Source organism: Ascaphus truei, chromosome 10 (genome assembly GCF_040206685.1).
Source record: "Ascaphus truei isolate aAscTru1 chromosome 10, aAscTru1.hap1, whole genome shotgun sequence".
In the NCBI taxonomy this organism is placed as follows: domain Eukaryota; kingdom Metazoa; phylum Chordata; class Amphibia; order Anura; family Ascaphidae; genus Ascaphus; species Ascaphus truei.
This window is the reverse complement of record NC_134492.1, coordinates 12,497,271-12,509,980: the sequence shown is the minus strand read 5'-3', so window position 1 is coordinate 12,509,980 and position 12,710 is coordinate 12,497,271. Positions and strand designations below refer to the sequence as shown.

The 12,710-nt window shown below is 44.0% G+C and overlaps 1 long non-coding RNA gene across 1 annotated transcript; it reads left to right on the top strand.

Annotated features, from left to right (window-relative positions):
• Positions 1-3,340: 3,340 nt before the first annotated feature.
• On the top strand, positions 3,341-11,609 carry LOC142503360 (uncharacterized). Its single transcript, XR_012803976.1, has 3 exons — positions 3,341-3,399; positions 4,827-4,910; positions 11,498-11,609. It is a non-coding gene; the product is annotated as an uncharacterized LOC142503360 (long non-coding RNA).
• Positions 11,610-12,710: the final 1,101 nt, after the last annotated feature.

Here is a 12,710-nt window from a genome sequence, read left to right as displayed (position 1 = left end):
CAGTTTGCCCTATCCCAATCAGTATGGTGTCCTGAGATGTTGGGGGGAGGACACACACACACACACGCTTAATAAGGCCCCAAACTGCCCCTCAGTGTGTGCAGGCAGCATGGGTAATATTAGCTGTCATATATTGCGGGAGCTTTCAAAGTCACACTTTGCGGATGCAAAGCATTGTGGGGAGCGACTTTGGAAGCTCCTGCTGTAATTCACAACTATACCACCCACACCTTTCTAAGTGTGCAGTCCCCACACAGGCTCAGGAACCCATAATCCTGCCTGCGACCTACCATTATATATATTTTTTAAGGGTGAACCCCTTGGAGACACTTCAGAAACCCTTAGGAGGCTACTTTGTAAACCAGTGGAAATTGTTGGTCTACAGGGCATCACTTAACCACATTCAGGGCCGCCAACATAAATATTGGGGCACAGGACAAATAAGGATAGCAGACCCCCCACCCCCCTCTACCTGCTAATACCCACAGAGCACTATGGGTCCCAATGGGATGTGGGGGGGACAGAAGGTATGGCCTGGGGGGCTGGGAGTAGTAGTTGTGTGCCAGGGGGTTAGTTATTTGCCAGGGGGGATAGTTATGTACATGACTAATCTCCCTTGCAGGAGGGAAATGAACCTGAGGCTTTTAGCATTATGCTACCTGTTTTGGACCATTTGCTGATTCTGTATTAGAATTTCTGGGTGGGAGTTGGATATAGCTGTAGGGACTAGCAAGAGGGATATCTTAGTCAGGTTAGAAATTAGTGTAGCCTTGGTCTATCAGTATTGCTCTGATTTTACCTGGCACGTCCTCATTTCTGCTCACTACCCTCCCTACATACTTGGGATTTCCATGTTACAGCTAATCAGCTGATCCTTTTCAAATCAAGCACAGTCCTGTACTGTTTCTACACTGTATGCAGGCTGATACTGTGTATACCACATGTACTACCAGTGGCTGTGATGTATGTATGTATGTATGTATGTATGTATGTATGTATGTATGTATGTATGTATGTGTTGCTATAGGCAAACCTGGATTTCTCATTCCTCTAGTGAATTTCACTACCTATCCTAGCCTATACTGCCCTTAGCCCCACATACTCGCCTGTAGTTACCCACAGCTTCTCTTTCCCCATGTGGTTATGCTATCTACCATCAATGCTTCAGTACTTAGCTTTACATTAGAATCAGCTTGATTGATTACTCCGAGCCTGCGTGTTCATTGATTAAGCCAGGGGTGTGCAAACTGGGGGGCACAGGATTTTTTTTTGGGGGGGGGAGGAGGGGGTGTTTGCCAGAGAGCTGGTAAGGAGGGGAGAGCAGACAGGGGGGCACAAACAGAAAAGTTTGCACAACCCTGGATTAAGCATATAATACCACTTCACCCCTCTACATTTTTTAATTACTGTTGTTAAGTCAATACAGTGATATACTTATTGTATCGGAATGTATAAAACCTTTGCCCAGTTTAGTGAAAGTGGAAAAGATATGAACGTTCAACAATAAAAAACACCACCCGCAAACATTTTACTTAAAAAGCGATTTAACGCATGTACAAAACGTTGAATATTAGTGAATATTTGCAAATTGTGCTAATGGTTGCATAATAAAACGCTTTAAAAAAAAAAAAAAAAAACTTTGCAAGTCAACAAACAGCCTTGGCTTAAATGTTTACCTGTTTCGTGAAATGCTTGAAAAAAATTGCGGGAACTTTAGTGCAGCGAACCAATCGTTTAGTTCCGAGGAGGGCAACTCCAGTCCACCACCAGGTCAGGTTTTCAGGAAATCCCTGCTTCAGAGACTGAGCCACTGATTTGAGCCATCTATGCTGAAGCTGAGACATAGTGAGCCACCTGTGTTGAAGCAGAGATATTCTGAAAACCTGACCTGTTGGTGGCCCTTGAGGACTGGAGTTGCCCATCCCTGGCTTAGGCTGGGGCCATAGAGGGGTGAGGAGTTCCGAACCGTGCTGACGCTGAGGCTCGCCTGCTGAAATCAGCGCGATTCCATGGACTTGCAGGCGAGCCAGCGTGCGCGAAGGGAGCCGGGGGGGGGAGGTGGTTGGAGGAGGGGCAGTGACGTCGCTGGGCCAATCGCCCGCAACGCACTGACGTCAACGTCACGGCGCCGTGACGTTGACGCTGCTTCAGGCTGATTGGATGTTTTCAGCCGACAGCGCGCTGAAAAACAGCTTGGCTGTCGGCTGAAAATTACAAAGCCTCAGCACGCCTGCGGACGCTCGCGTGATCCCCCTCTCAAGGCATCCTCATTGAGGATGCAGGGGCTCTGCGCTGAGCGTCCGCACGGCTCAGCGCGGCCTGTCCTTCTATGGACTCGGCCTTAGTTGAAACGATTACTGCAATTTTAACAAACTGGCACTAGATGGAGCTATTGCTTTTTACATCCTCCATACTAACTGTACAGACGCTATATGTAATCAAAAGGAAGCAGAGCTGCTGTGCTGGAATTAATCAAAGATTGCCAGCTGTTTTGCCACAGGCATTAGGGAAGAATTTGCTGATAAGTGTTGATAATATTTATACTAACAATTCTTTAAAATCAGTAATGCAATACAGCTCCCATATATCAACTAAGAAATAAAAGATGACAGTGGTAAAGAAAAAAAAATAGATTAAAAAAATAATTTAAACTGTAAAAAATAAAATAAAAGTGCTTAGAGCATTTAAACTGGTTGAAGTCATTGGGTTTCTGTTGCATTTAAATGAATAGATCCTAAAAACAACAACATGGGGGGAACGTTGTTTTACCAACAGACTGGGAACTATCCCAGCTTGTTGGAAAGGGATCTGACCTTGTTACTAGCTAAATATCTCTATATTCCACTGGAAGATATAAAAAAAAATTGGTTTGGGCAATGGTTCCACTCAGTCAATTTCCCCACTTAATCATATTTTTTGTCAAGTCTTCGCAAGCTGCACATTCCATTCAAGCAAAACATTGCTCATAAATAATGTATGTCAGTCTAAGAGTATAGCGCTGTATATGCATTGGACCAAACGGAGCATGGCATTACTCGGCTGTGTGCAGAGCCTGTGAAAATAACTCTACCCACAATTAAAAACTGCCCAGCCTCGACGACTCCTGCCCTGTACCCGTACCCCAATAAAAGAGCCTGAGCCGGCCAATATAAAACCAGGGAAAATCACCACAAGGACTGCAGTTTTGGGCATCGGACCGACCCTGGCAGCTGCCTAGCCCCTGCCTATCACCCACTGTTCTTCCCACCCATACAGCCAGCGCCCCTACCTAGCAATTTGTTTCTGTGTGCCTAGACAGGCCTGGCTGTCCAGCTGGTGTCCCTTGCCTGACAATCTTTTCCCATTTACAGTAACAGCGAATCCCCATCAAGCTGGACCAACAGTTCTGCCACTAAAGAGGTACCAATTAAGACCACTTAAATTGAACCGAAACCCCACCCCTAGCTCCCAGCTGTGATCTTTACTAGGGTTATGCCAAGTCCCCTTGTAGGTTGGCATTGAATATGTCCAGGAAATATGCCAATAGGTGCAAGCTGTATATAGCTTTCTGCATCTATGCCCCCATGCTGTACCATTCTACCGCCACGGCTTGGTTCCCTTTTTTCTTAGGCCGCGCACACGGTGGCGGCGTCGCTACGTTCGCACACACGTCCAGGACTCTTACCTGTGTTCCTATTGTAAGTTCCTCAGGTGCCTGCGGCGCTTTAGCGCGTCGACGCTGCTACATTTTGGGCCGACAAGTAAATTTGAGATTTCGGGCTGCAGTCGCGTGACGTCAGCATCACATGAGCTGGTTCAGCCAATGAGGGCGAACCAGCTTTGTGACACGTCCGTGATGCGTTCGCCACACCCCCGTTTGCCTCCCCAATCTCCTTCAGCCTAGTGTACACATCGCTGGGGCTGCAGGAGTGCACGCGGTAGCACGCGCCCGCGCCGCCACCATGAGCTCGGCCTTAGCGCTATCCATTGCAACCCAGCTGCAAGCATAATGCCACAACCTTTTGATATCATTTTGGACCACGTTTACACCCCCCCCCCCCCCAATCTGGCCCTCAACGTGGGGAGCACTACATCTGACCTTCTATGCCTCCCCTCAAACGCGTAAAACGTTGGCAGCAGGTGTCCTCAACCACAGCAAATCCATCCTTTCATGTGGTAGCCCTAACCTCAGAGCGTATGGCCTGTCCTGCAATCGTTTGCCAGTGCAGTGAATGTATGGGTGGCCCATCAGTACAGACAGAAATGTCTGTTAATGAGAGATTACGACCAGAGCTTCATACACCTGTTTATGGGGCCGTGTTACTGCCCTGAGCCGCGCCCCCCCTTTTATTTTTACTAGTAGAGAACTCGTTGCTCTGCAACAGAAAATAAGAGACAGCTGTCACTTTTTCCTCTGTCACATTTTCATAGTTCTCTCTTCCCCCTTCACTCCCATTTTCATACTCTTCTCCCCTTCTCTCCCCCCTCCTCTCTCTGTCCCCCACCCCTCCTCTCTCCCTTCCTCTCTCTCCCATTCTCACTCCCTCTCCCCTTCTCTTCCCTCCCTATCCCTCTCTCCCCCCATTCTCCCTCTCTCTTCCCCATTCTCCCTGCCTCCCCCACCTCCACGCTCACCCCTTCACTCTCGCTCACTCCCCTTATTTCTATCTACCTCCCCACCTTCTCTCTCAATATGTGACCCTTGGCAGTTCAAGGGTTGCATCAGCATGGTGTCTAGTCAAGCCTGCTTCTTTCTGTATTCAGAGAGCTGTAAAAGGCTTGTCTCTACCTCCCCTTCCTTAACCCCTTCGCTCCAACCCCTTGGTAAAGGTTTGCTTTTTTTTCAGGCGCTGCTGCAGACCTTCCAGGTGCATGGTGCTAGGGACCGCTCCACCAGCTCCTCTAATCCATGAGACCCCATCTTTCCAAAGGTGAGGGTACATGGGGGAACATTAATGCAGATCTGTGTTTTATTTTCCAAATTCCTCCCCAATTTCCTTTCATCTTTCTGTTGGAAACCCAGGGTTTTGGACCTCTTCCCTTCTTTCTCTAAACACGCACACTGGGTGAGCTCTTTAACTCATCTGTCCACACATGATCTATCCCTGTGGTTTAGTTAAGAGTATCTGATTGCCTCTTTTCTTAGATATCCCTCTGTCAACGGAATAGTCTTCTTTTAAAGTCTGACTCTATTAACACTATGCAGCAAGCTGTCAATAACTGTCCTGCTCTGTATTGTCTGTGTCAAATGGGAGATTTCTATTTTTATTGTGTGCGACACATTTCATTCTGGTGTCATAAACAGAGTAAATGTATTACCATCTCAGGCTTGCCAATCTTTTTGCCTCTTGACATTTTTGATAAATAATACGCAGAAGTAAAAAGTAGGAGGAGCGCACAGACCAAATAGGAGCAGGAAAGGACCCAGAATCAAAATATGTAAAAAGGTACTTTAATGTGTCATGAGACCCATCCAACGCGTTTCGAACGACACAGCGTTCTTTATCAAGGCTACTTTTTACTTCTGCATATCACCATTGGAAGCAGCACAGCCAGTCAGCCACACCAAGGAAAAGTGAGTACTTCTACCAACTTAGGGGAACCTGCCAATGAGACTGTTTGTGGGTGGGCTTGTACTACCCACCATCAGTCTTCAGGAGGACAGTACCCATTATTGTTGTTGCATTATCACTATTTTATATTTGTGATTACGGATTCCTTTGGATGGGGGTTCTGACATTATATTATTATTGGCCTGGCATTTGAGCGCTTTTGCCATTTTCTCTATCTTGATAAATAATATGGACTGGCACCTCTGATCCTCGGATCCTGGCTGTTACTCTTGTTTCTGTTCTTTGTCTGTTTTTTTTAACATTTTTATATATGTTGACAATAAATAAATATAGAACTGTAACTGTTTGTTTCATGTACTATATGACTACATAATACAACCATCTCCTATTCATGTTTTATATTATTTGTTATTTATATGATTACCATGTATATTACTACAGTGAAGTGCTATGTACATCAATGGCGCTATACAAATACACACACACATACATACATACATACATACATACATACATACATACATAGCACTTGTGGTTACCATACATTTTATCTCTATTATTTTATTGCAGTTGTATGTTTCTGACATGAGGCTTTACCTGCTTGGAAATTTCTCAATAAATAACTAAATGACTAGTAGAGAAAAGCACACGCAAAAAAAACCAGGCACATATTCAAATTATTGAAAGTCTAGAAACAATACTTGTACGGTGGAGACAAAATGGCTGCATGGGTCAGCCTCACTCTGACAGCCAATAGGAAGCCGTCACACCATGTCTGTGTCAGAGACTGGCATTAAAAAACTACAATTATCTCATGAACTGGTGTCCTTAGATGTCGGGAAGGCAGCTGAACCACAATTCTCATATTTTTGGGGATTCAACCTCTTGTGCTCAAATTACAAAGACAAAACAAATATATCTGTTTGACAAACATATCGGAATATTTGAAGGTTGACTCAATTCGGCATAGTTTAATAACACTGCATATTCATTTTTATTTTACGCATAAAAAGAGAACTTTAGAAGTTACACACCATAAAGATTAATAATGCCTTCTCGTGTTAAAAAAAAAACCCACAGGAAACGTAATCTAACATCAACACAGAAATTAATTTATCTTGTAGAATATTATCTGAATGTCTTCGGCTAGATCAGTGTTTGCTTCTGGCTGAAAAGGAAAAATAAAATGCCAATCTACTGTGAGCACAGATGGCTGGTTTTATTACACGGTATGAATTAGACTTCACCCTTTTCGGTATTATGCAAGATGTATTTAGGTGAATAATAAGATTAGCAATTTAATCTGTTACTGGGAATGCTCTTTTTTCTTTTGATACATATTGCCAAAGGGCATATGCAAAACTTGCAAGTAGAAGTTTGGAAACCCAACATTGTTTCTCTGTGTGTCCACTTCATCGCTTGAATCGCATTTGTGTCCATTATTTTGAAGATTAAATTCATTCGCTGGGCTGTTGCCGAACGCTCTTTGTATGTCTTCTTTTCGGTCAGTGTGGCTCTTAGTTTGTAGTTGCTGCAAGTGGCGACTTTTGTTTACCGATATGAATGATTTTTTAGTTATCGCAGACCTGGGTTTGAGACTTTGGGCCCACAGCGATCTTATTATATTGCGTGTTATATGTCCCCAATATTGCAATGAATCTGGGTGGGGGTCGTGGCAAATACATGTTGCAATGAGAATGTGGTAAGTCAGGAGAGGCCAACCCCAGTCCTCAAGGAGCACTACTAGGTCTGGTTGTAAGGCTATCCCTGCTTCAGCGATACCCTTAACCTGACCTTGAGGACTGGAGTTGGCCACCCCTATGGTAGTTGGACGGAATAACTTTCTAACGAAGAACACATGCAAAATGTAAATCAGTCACTAGTAAAAGGAGGAATAGTCAGTGGTGACGTGAGTCTCCATGACCATCATAGGGCCTTATTCTATAACGTCCAAAGCAGCTGGTCAGGCCGGTTTCTGCCGAAAGACCCGTTTGGCTGTAATATGGATTTCCTTCCCCCCCCAAAACGGTCCGATCGGCAACTTCGGACTTTATAGAAATAACCCAATTAGGGTATGCCTATAGGGATCCAAATGATGGTTTACAGAAGGGGTCTCCAACTCAGTCCTCAGCGGCCACCGACAGGTCAGGTTTTATGGATTCCTGCTTTAGCACAGGTGGCTCAATCAGTGGCTCACTCTTTGACTGAGCCACCTGTGCTGAAGCAGGGATATCCATAAAACCTGGCCGGTCGGTGTCCCTTGAGGACTGAGTTTGAGAGCCCTGGTTTACAGCCTAGCTTCTGCTCCTTAAGGCTGCGTCCATGCAGCAGAAGACCGCGCTGTGGCGTGCGCGACATCACTCGCGTCTAGCGGGAGAGTCTTCTGGCCAAGGTAGATGCGATGTGGGGGGCATGTCTAGGGGCGTGTCTGGGATGTCACGGAGCTGGTTCGCCCTCATTGGGCGAACCGCTCACGTGACCTGGCTGTCGCACCAAGGAATCAGTTTGAACCCCTCCTGCTGTCGCACACGCAGTCTATTGGCGCGATCCTTGCCTTTAGGCAATTTGATCGCACCGCGCGAGCACACCTCCGTGCGGTCTTCTGCAGCATGGACGCCACCTAACACAATGAAGGTCTTGGTTTCAGTGAAGACAACATTGAGCATAGTGGAGTCTCCATTGTGCGTGTGTTCTGTTTGCCACCAGCAGGGGGTTGTCTACTTCTACATCATACAGAATGTTGGGGAGCAGAAATCCCAAGAGGGAAACTTATTAAAGAAATCCAAGATAGGAAGTTATTTTCCCCATAAATAACATGTCTTTGCATTCTTACATTCTTCAATCCTTTCCCATGCAGCGTGTTCTCTACATATCTGAACCAAATCCAATATATTTTGGTATACAGAATATTATTCTGCATTAGCATTAAACAATGTTATCTAATGAAAAAGATATTGCTCCCATTAAGCATATAGAAATTAATATTTTGGCACAATTAATTGTTGCATACAGTTTTCCTAGGCAACAAAGCAAAACATACTCACATTTTGCAGTAACATGCACTATTTACTCTGCTGTTGTAGCTGCAAGAGCCTGCAGTGCACTGGAGGTGTTCTGTCAATGTCATTATTTAATGTACTGAATAAAGAATACATTTGCTGCCAATGTTGCAGGATTCTGCAGCACTGAAACCCAGGTTTATTTTATTCAATGGCCGAAGAGGTAGCAAGGGTATAAAACACATTATTTGAGAAGCGTTTTTTTAATCAAATCATGATTACAGTGTCTAACTTGGTGTTTATACTTATATGTTTTAAATTTTGCGCACACGCTTACAGCAATAAACTTAGATACCAATAAAGCAACAAACACCGTGATTGCAGATGTATTATAATTCATTTGATATAGGAGTTTAATTCCATGGTTCTGTACTGTTATCTGCCAACCATTCATGCAATTAAGAGAAAATATCTCTGCGTTTCCATGGTTTCTTGAGCATTCCACTGGAGCAGTCAGCCCACACAGGGCCTATAAGCTATAAAATATTAATTCACCAAAAGCATACATTTTGATATTCCCAACATCCAATAATCTAAACATTTATTACAGGCTGTAGTAATTGTATCCTAGCAATGTGCACAGGGAAAAAACCCCACGAAAAGCTTGCGCAATGTATTTCGTAAAAGCCGCGTGGTTAGAGGCGTAAAAGAAAAAACGCGTCGTTGAGAAACATGCAAATACGTAAAATACAAAACAATAATGTTTTACTGGTAATTGCGGCAGCTACTAAATATTTCTACTAATCTGCCTGGGTTCATTTAAAGATTGTAGCGTCGAACCCCAAGAGTTATTTTGCTGCAATTTTTATATTATCTATGCCTTGATTATGCCAAAGCAGAATATTTGTTGGTATGATTTTAATGCAGCCTTAACTGTGGGTTGGTGTTTGAAAACCAAAACATTTTAACCATTCATTTTAACCTCTTTGATGGCAGCGGAGTCGGAAATCATTATACATATTTTACAGTCTTTAAGTCTTTATATAGCCACATTTAATTTTTTATAATACGGAACGCATAAATTCCGTTTGAAAGTGTGATGTGATGAATGATGTGCAAACGCTTCGAGCTGAATGGTATCTCCCGCGTGACCGCCATATTCTCTGGTTTTTATCGTCACTGCGCTTGGCCAGGTGGGGAAAAACGTGCGCGAAACTAACGAGTGGCGGCGGGAGAAAACGTAACGCCTATAGGGGTGGGTGTCAAGGTGTTAGGAGATGGCCAGAGAGTGTCCTAACTTTATTACTTTAGGAAGGCGACATCGATCGGAAAAGGGAACTATTACACTGAAGTAGAAATCCATTACATTTTTATGAGTTCATTGCAGTATGTATGTATATCTTTATTTATATAGCGCCATTAATGTACATAGCACTTCACAGCAGTAATACACATGGTAATCATATAGATAACAAATAATACAAAGAAGTGCTTCAGACATAAAAGTAACATTTAGGAAAAGGAGTCCCTGCCCCGAAGAGCTTACAATCTAATTGGTAAGTAGGAAGAACAAACAGACAGTAGGAGGGTGTTAAGGTAAGTGCATCTGCAAGGGGCCAAGATCGATGTATGAGGTGTATAGTATCAGCCACGGAGCTACCCATACGCTTTGTTTAGGAGGTGTGTTTTAAGATGGGTCTTAAAGGTGGATAGAGAGGGTGCTAGTCAGATATTGCGGGGGAAGGGCGTTCCAGGGGTGTGGGGCAGTCAGTGAGAGGTTTAAGGCAGGAGAGGGCTTTAGATACAATAATTGTAAGTTCATGCATTTCACATCAAGGTGCTAACATACTGGACAATTCTGCACCCGAAAGACATTTCCGGGACAAGTCAATGAAATAAGGGACAATCCCTGTGTATGTATGTATGTATTTGTATGTATGTATGTATGTATGTATGTATGTATGTATGTATGTATGTATGTATGTATGTATTTGTATGTATGTATGTATGTATTTGTATGTATGTATGTATGTATGTATGTATGTATGTATGTATGTATGTATGTATGTATGTATGTACTGTATGGCATCCCTAGGAACACATTGTGTTGCAGTGAATGGGTTAATCTAATTTTCAATATTGTTTCAGTGTACAGGGATGTTATGTATAAAAAACTACAGACAGTGACCTATTCTCATACTGTGTAATCTAGAGCAAGGGGTCATTTTTTAGTGGAAGAAAGGAAAGACAATTCTGGGTCAATTCAATTTTGATGGCACTATGATTACAAAGGTATTGGGAAATCAGAAGCTTTCTTATTTGGACACACTTTAAAGCAGGGGTGGCCAACTCCCTGCTTCAGCACAGGTGGCTCAGTCAAAGACTGAGCCACTGATTGAGCCACCTGTGCTGACGCAGGGAGCCACTGACTGAGCCACCTTCAGTCCTCAATGTCAAACTTTAAGGATATCCCTGCTCCAGTCTTTGACTGAGCCACCTGTGCTGAAGCAGGGATATCGTGAAAACCTGACCTTGCTGGTGGCCCTTGAGGACTGAATTCGAGCACCCCTGCCTTAAAGCGTTCTGCTTCTGTTGGATCTCCTTCTCTTGAACAGCTGTTATTAATTTAAGCTGATGTGCACCAAACCTAGAGCCTAACAATATATGACAACAGGAAGTATGTGAGATCCAGGAGTAACGTGAAGACTGCCATCATATTACTGGAAGATAACTGGACCGTATCCTACAATAAACGTGACGTTTCCCTATTCTAATGAGATGCATTTCGAACGCTGCTTTTGCAAACAATTAGCTTTGTGAATACCATGTTAAAATCCGGTAGCATAACGTCCGATCCTATTTTAGGTAACACTGTGATGTTTTCCCTGACTTTGCAGAGCTTAGTGTGTTTAGGCTGAAGTGTTTTGTTGAACAAATTCTCCACAGCTGCAGAGAAAGGGAATGTATCACAAGACATGAGGTTACTAGGAGACTGAAGATACAGAGTATGCCGCACACTGGAGATGTGCAAATTACCCCCCCGGAGGACTGGACGCAGGTAATATTTTGCTAGTTATAGAATATGGTTGTGGAAGCACACAAAATCCAGATGTATGTATGCCTATATTTGTTTAGCGCCATATCGTGTGTACACACTACTTCACAGCGGTAATAGACACAACTAAATAGAATGAGATGTAACGCAAAATTGGGAATATGAGCTTCAAACATTAAAGTGAACATTAGGAGAAGAGTCTTGGTCCTGACAAATGTACAATCTAAGTGATATGTAGGGAGAACCTGCGGAGATATTAGGAAGGTGTTCTGGTGAGTCCGGTGAACCTGCGGAGATATTAGGAAGGTGTTCTGGTGAGTCCGGTGAACCTGTGGAGATATTAGGAAGGTGTTCTGGTGAGTACGGTGAACCTGCGGAGATATTAGGAAGGTGTTCTGGTGAGTACGGTGAACCAGCGGAGATATTAGGAAGGTGTTCTGGTGAGTACGGTGAACCTGCGGAGATATTAGGAAGGTGTTCTGGTGAGTACTGAGAACCTGCAGAGATATTAGGAAGGTGTTCTGGTGAGTACGGTGAACCAGCGGAGATATTAGGAAGGTGTTCTGGTGAGTACGGTGAACCTGCGGAGATATTAGGAAGGTGTTCTGGTGAGTACGGAGAACCTGCGGAGATATTAGGAAGGTGTTCTGGTGAGTCGGGTGAACCTGCGGAGATATTAGGAAGCTGTTCTGGTGAGTATGGTGAACCTGCGGAGATATTAGGAAGGTGTTCTGGTGAGTACGGTGAACCTGCGGAGATATTAGGAAGGTGTTCTGGTGAGTACGGAGAACCTGCGGAGATATTAGGAAGGTGTTCTGGTGAGTACTGTGAACCTGCGGAGATATTAGGAAGGTGTTCTGATGAGTCCGGTGAACCTGCGGAGATATTAGGAAGGTGTTCTGGTGAGTACGGTGAACCTGCGGAGATATTAGGAAGGTGTTCTGGTGAGTACGGTGAACCTGCGGAGATATTAGGAAGGTGTTCTGGTGAGTACGGAGAACCTGCGGAGATATTAGGAAGGTGTTCTGGTGAGTACGGTGAACCTGCGGAGATATTAGAGATATTAGATATTAGGAAGGTGTTCTGGTGAGTCCGGTGAACCTG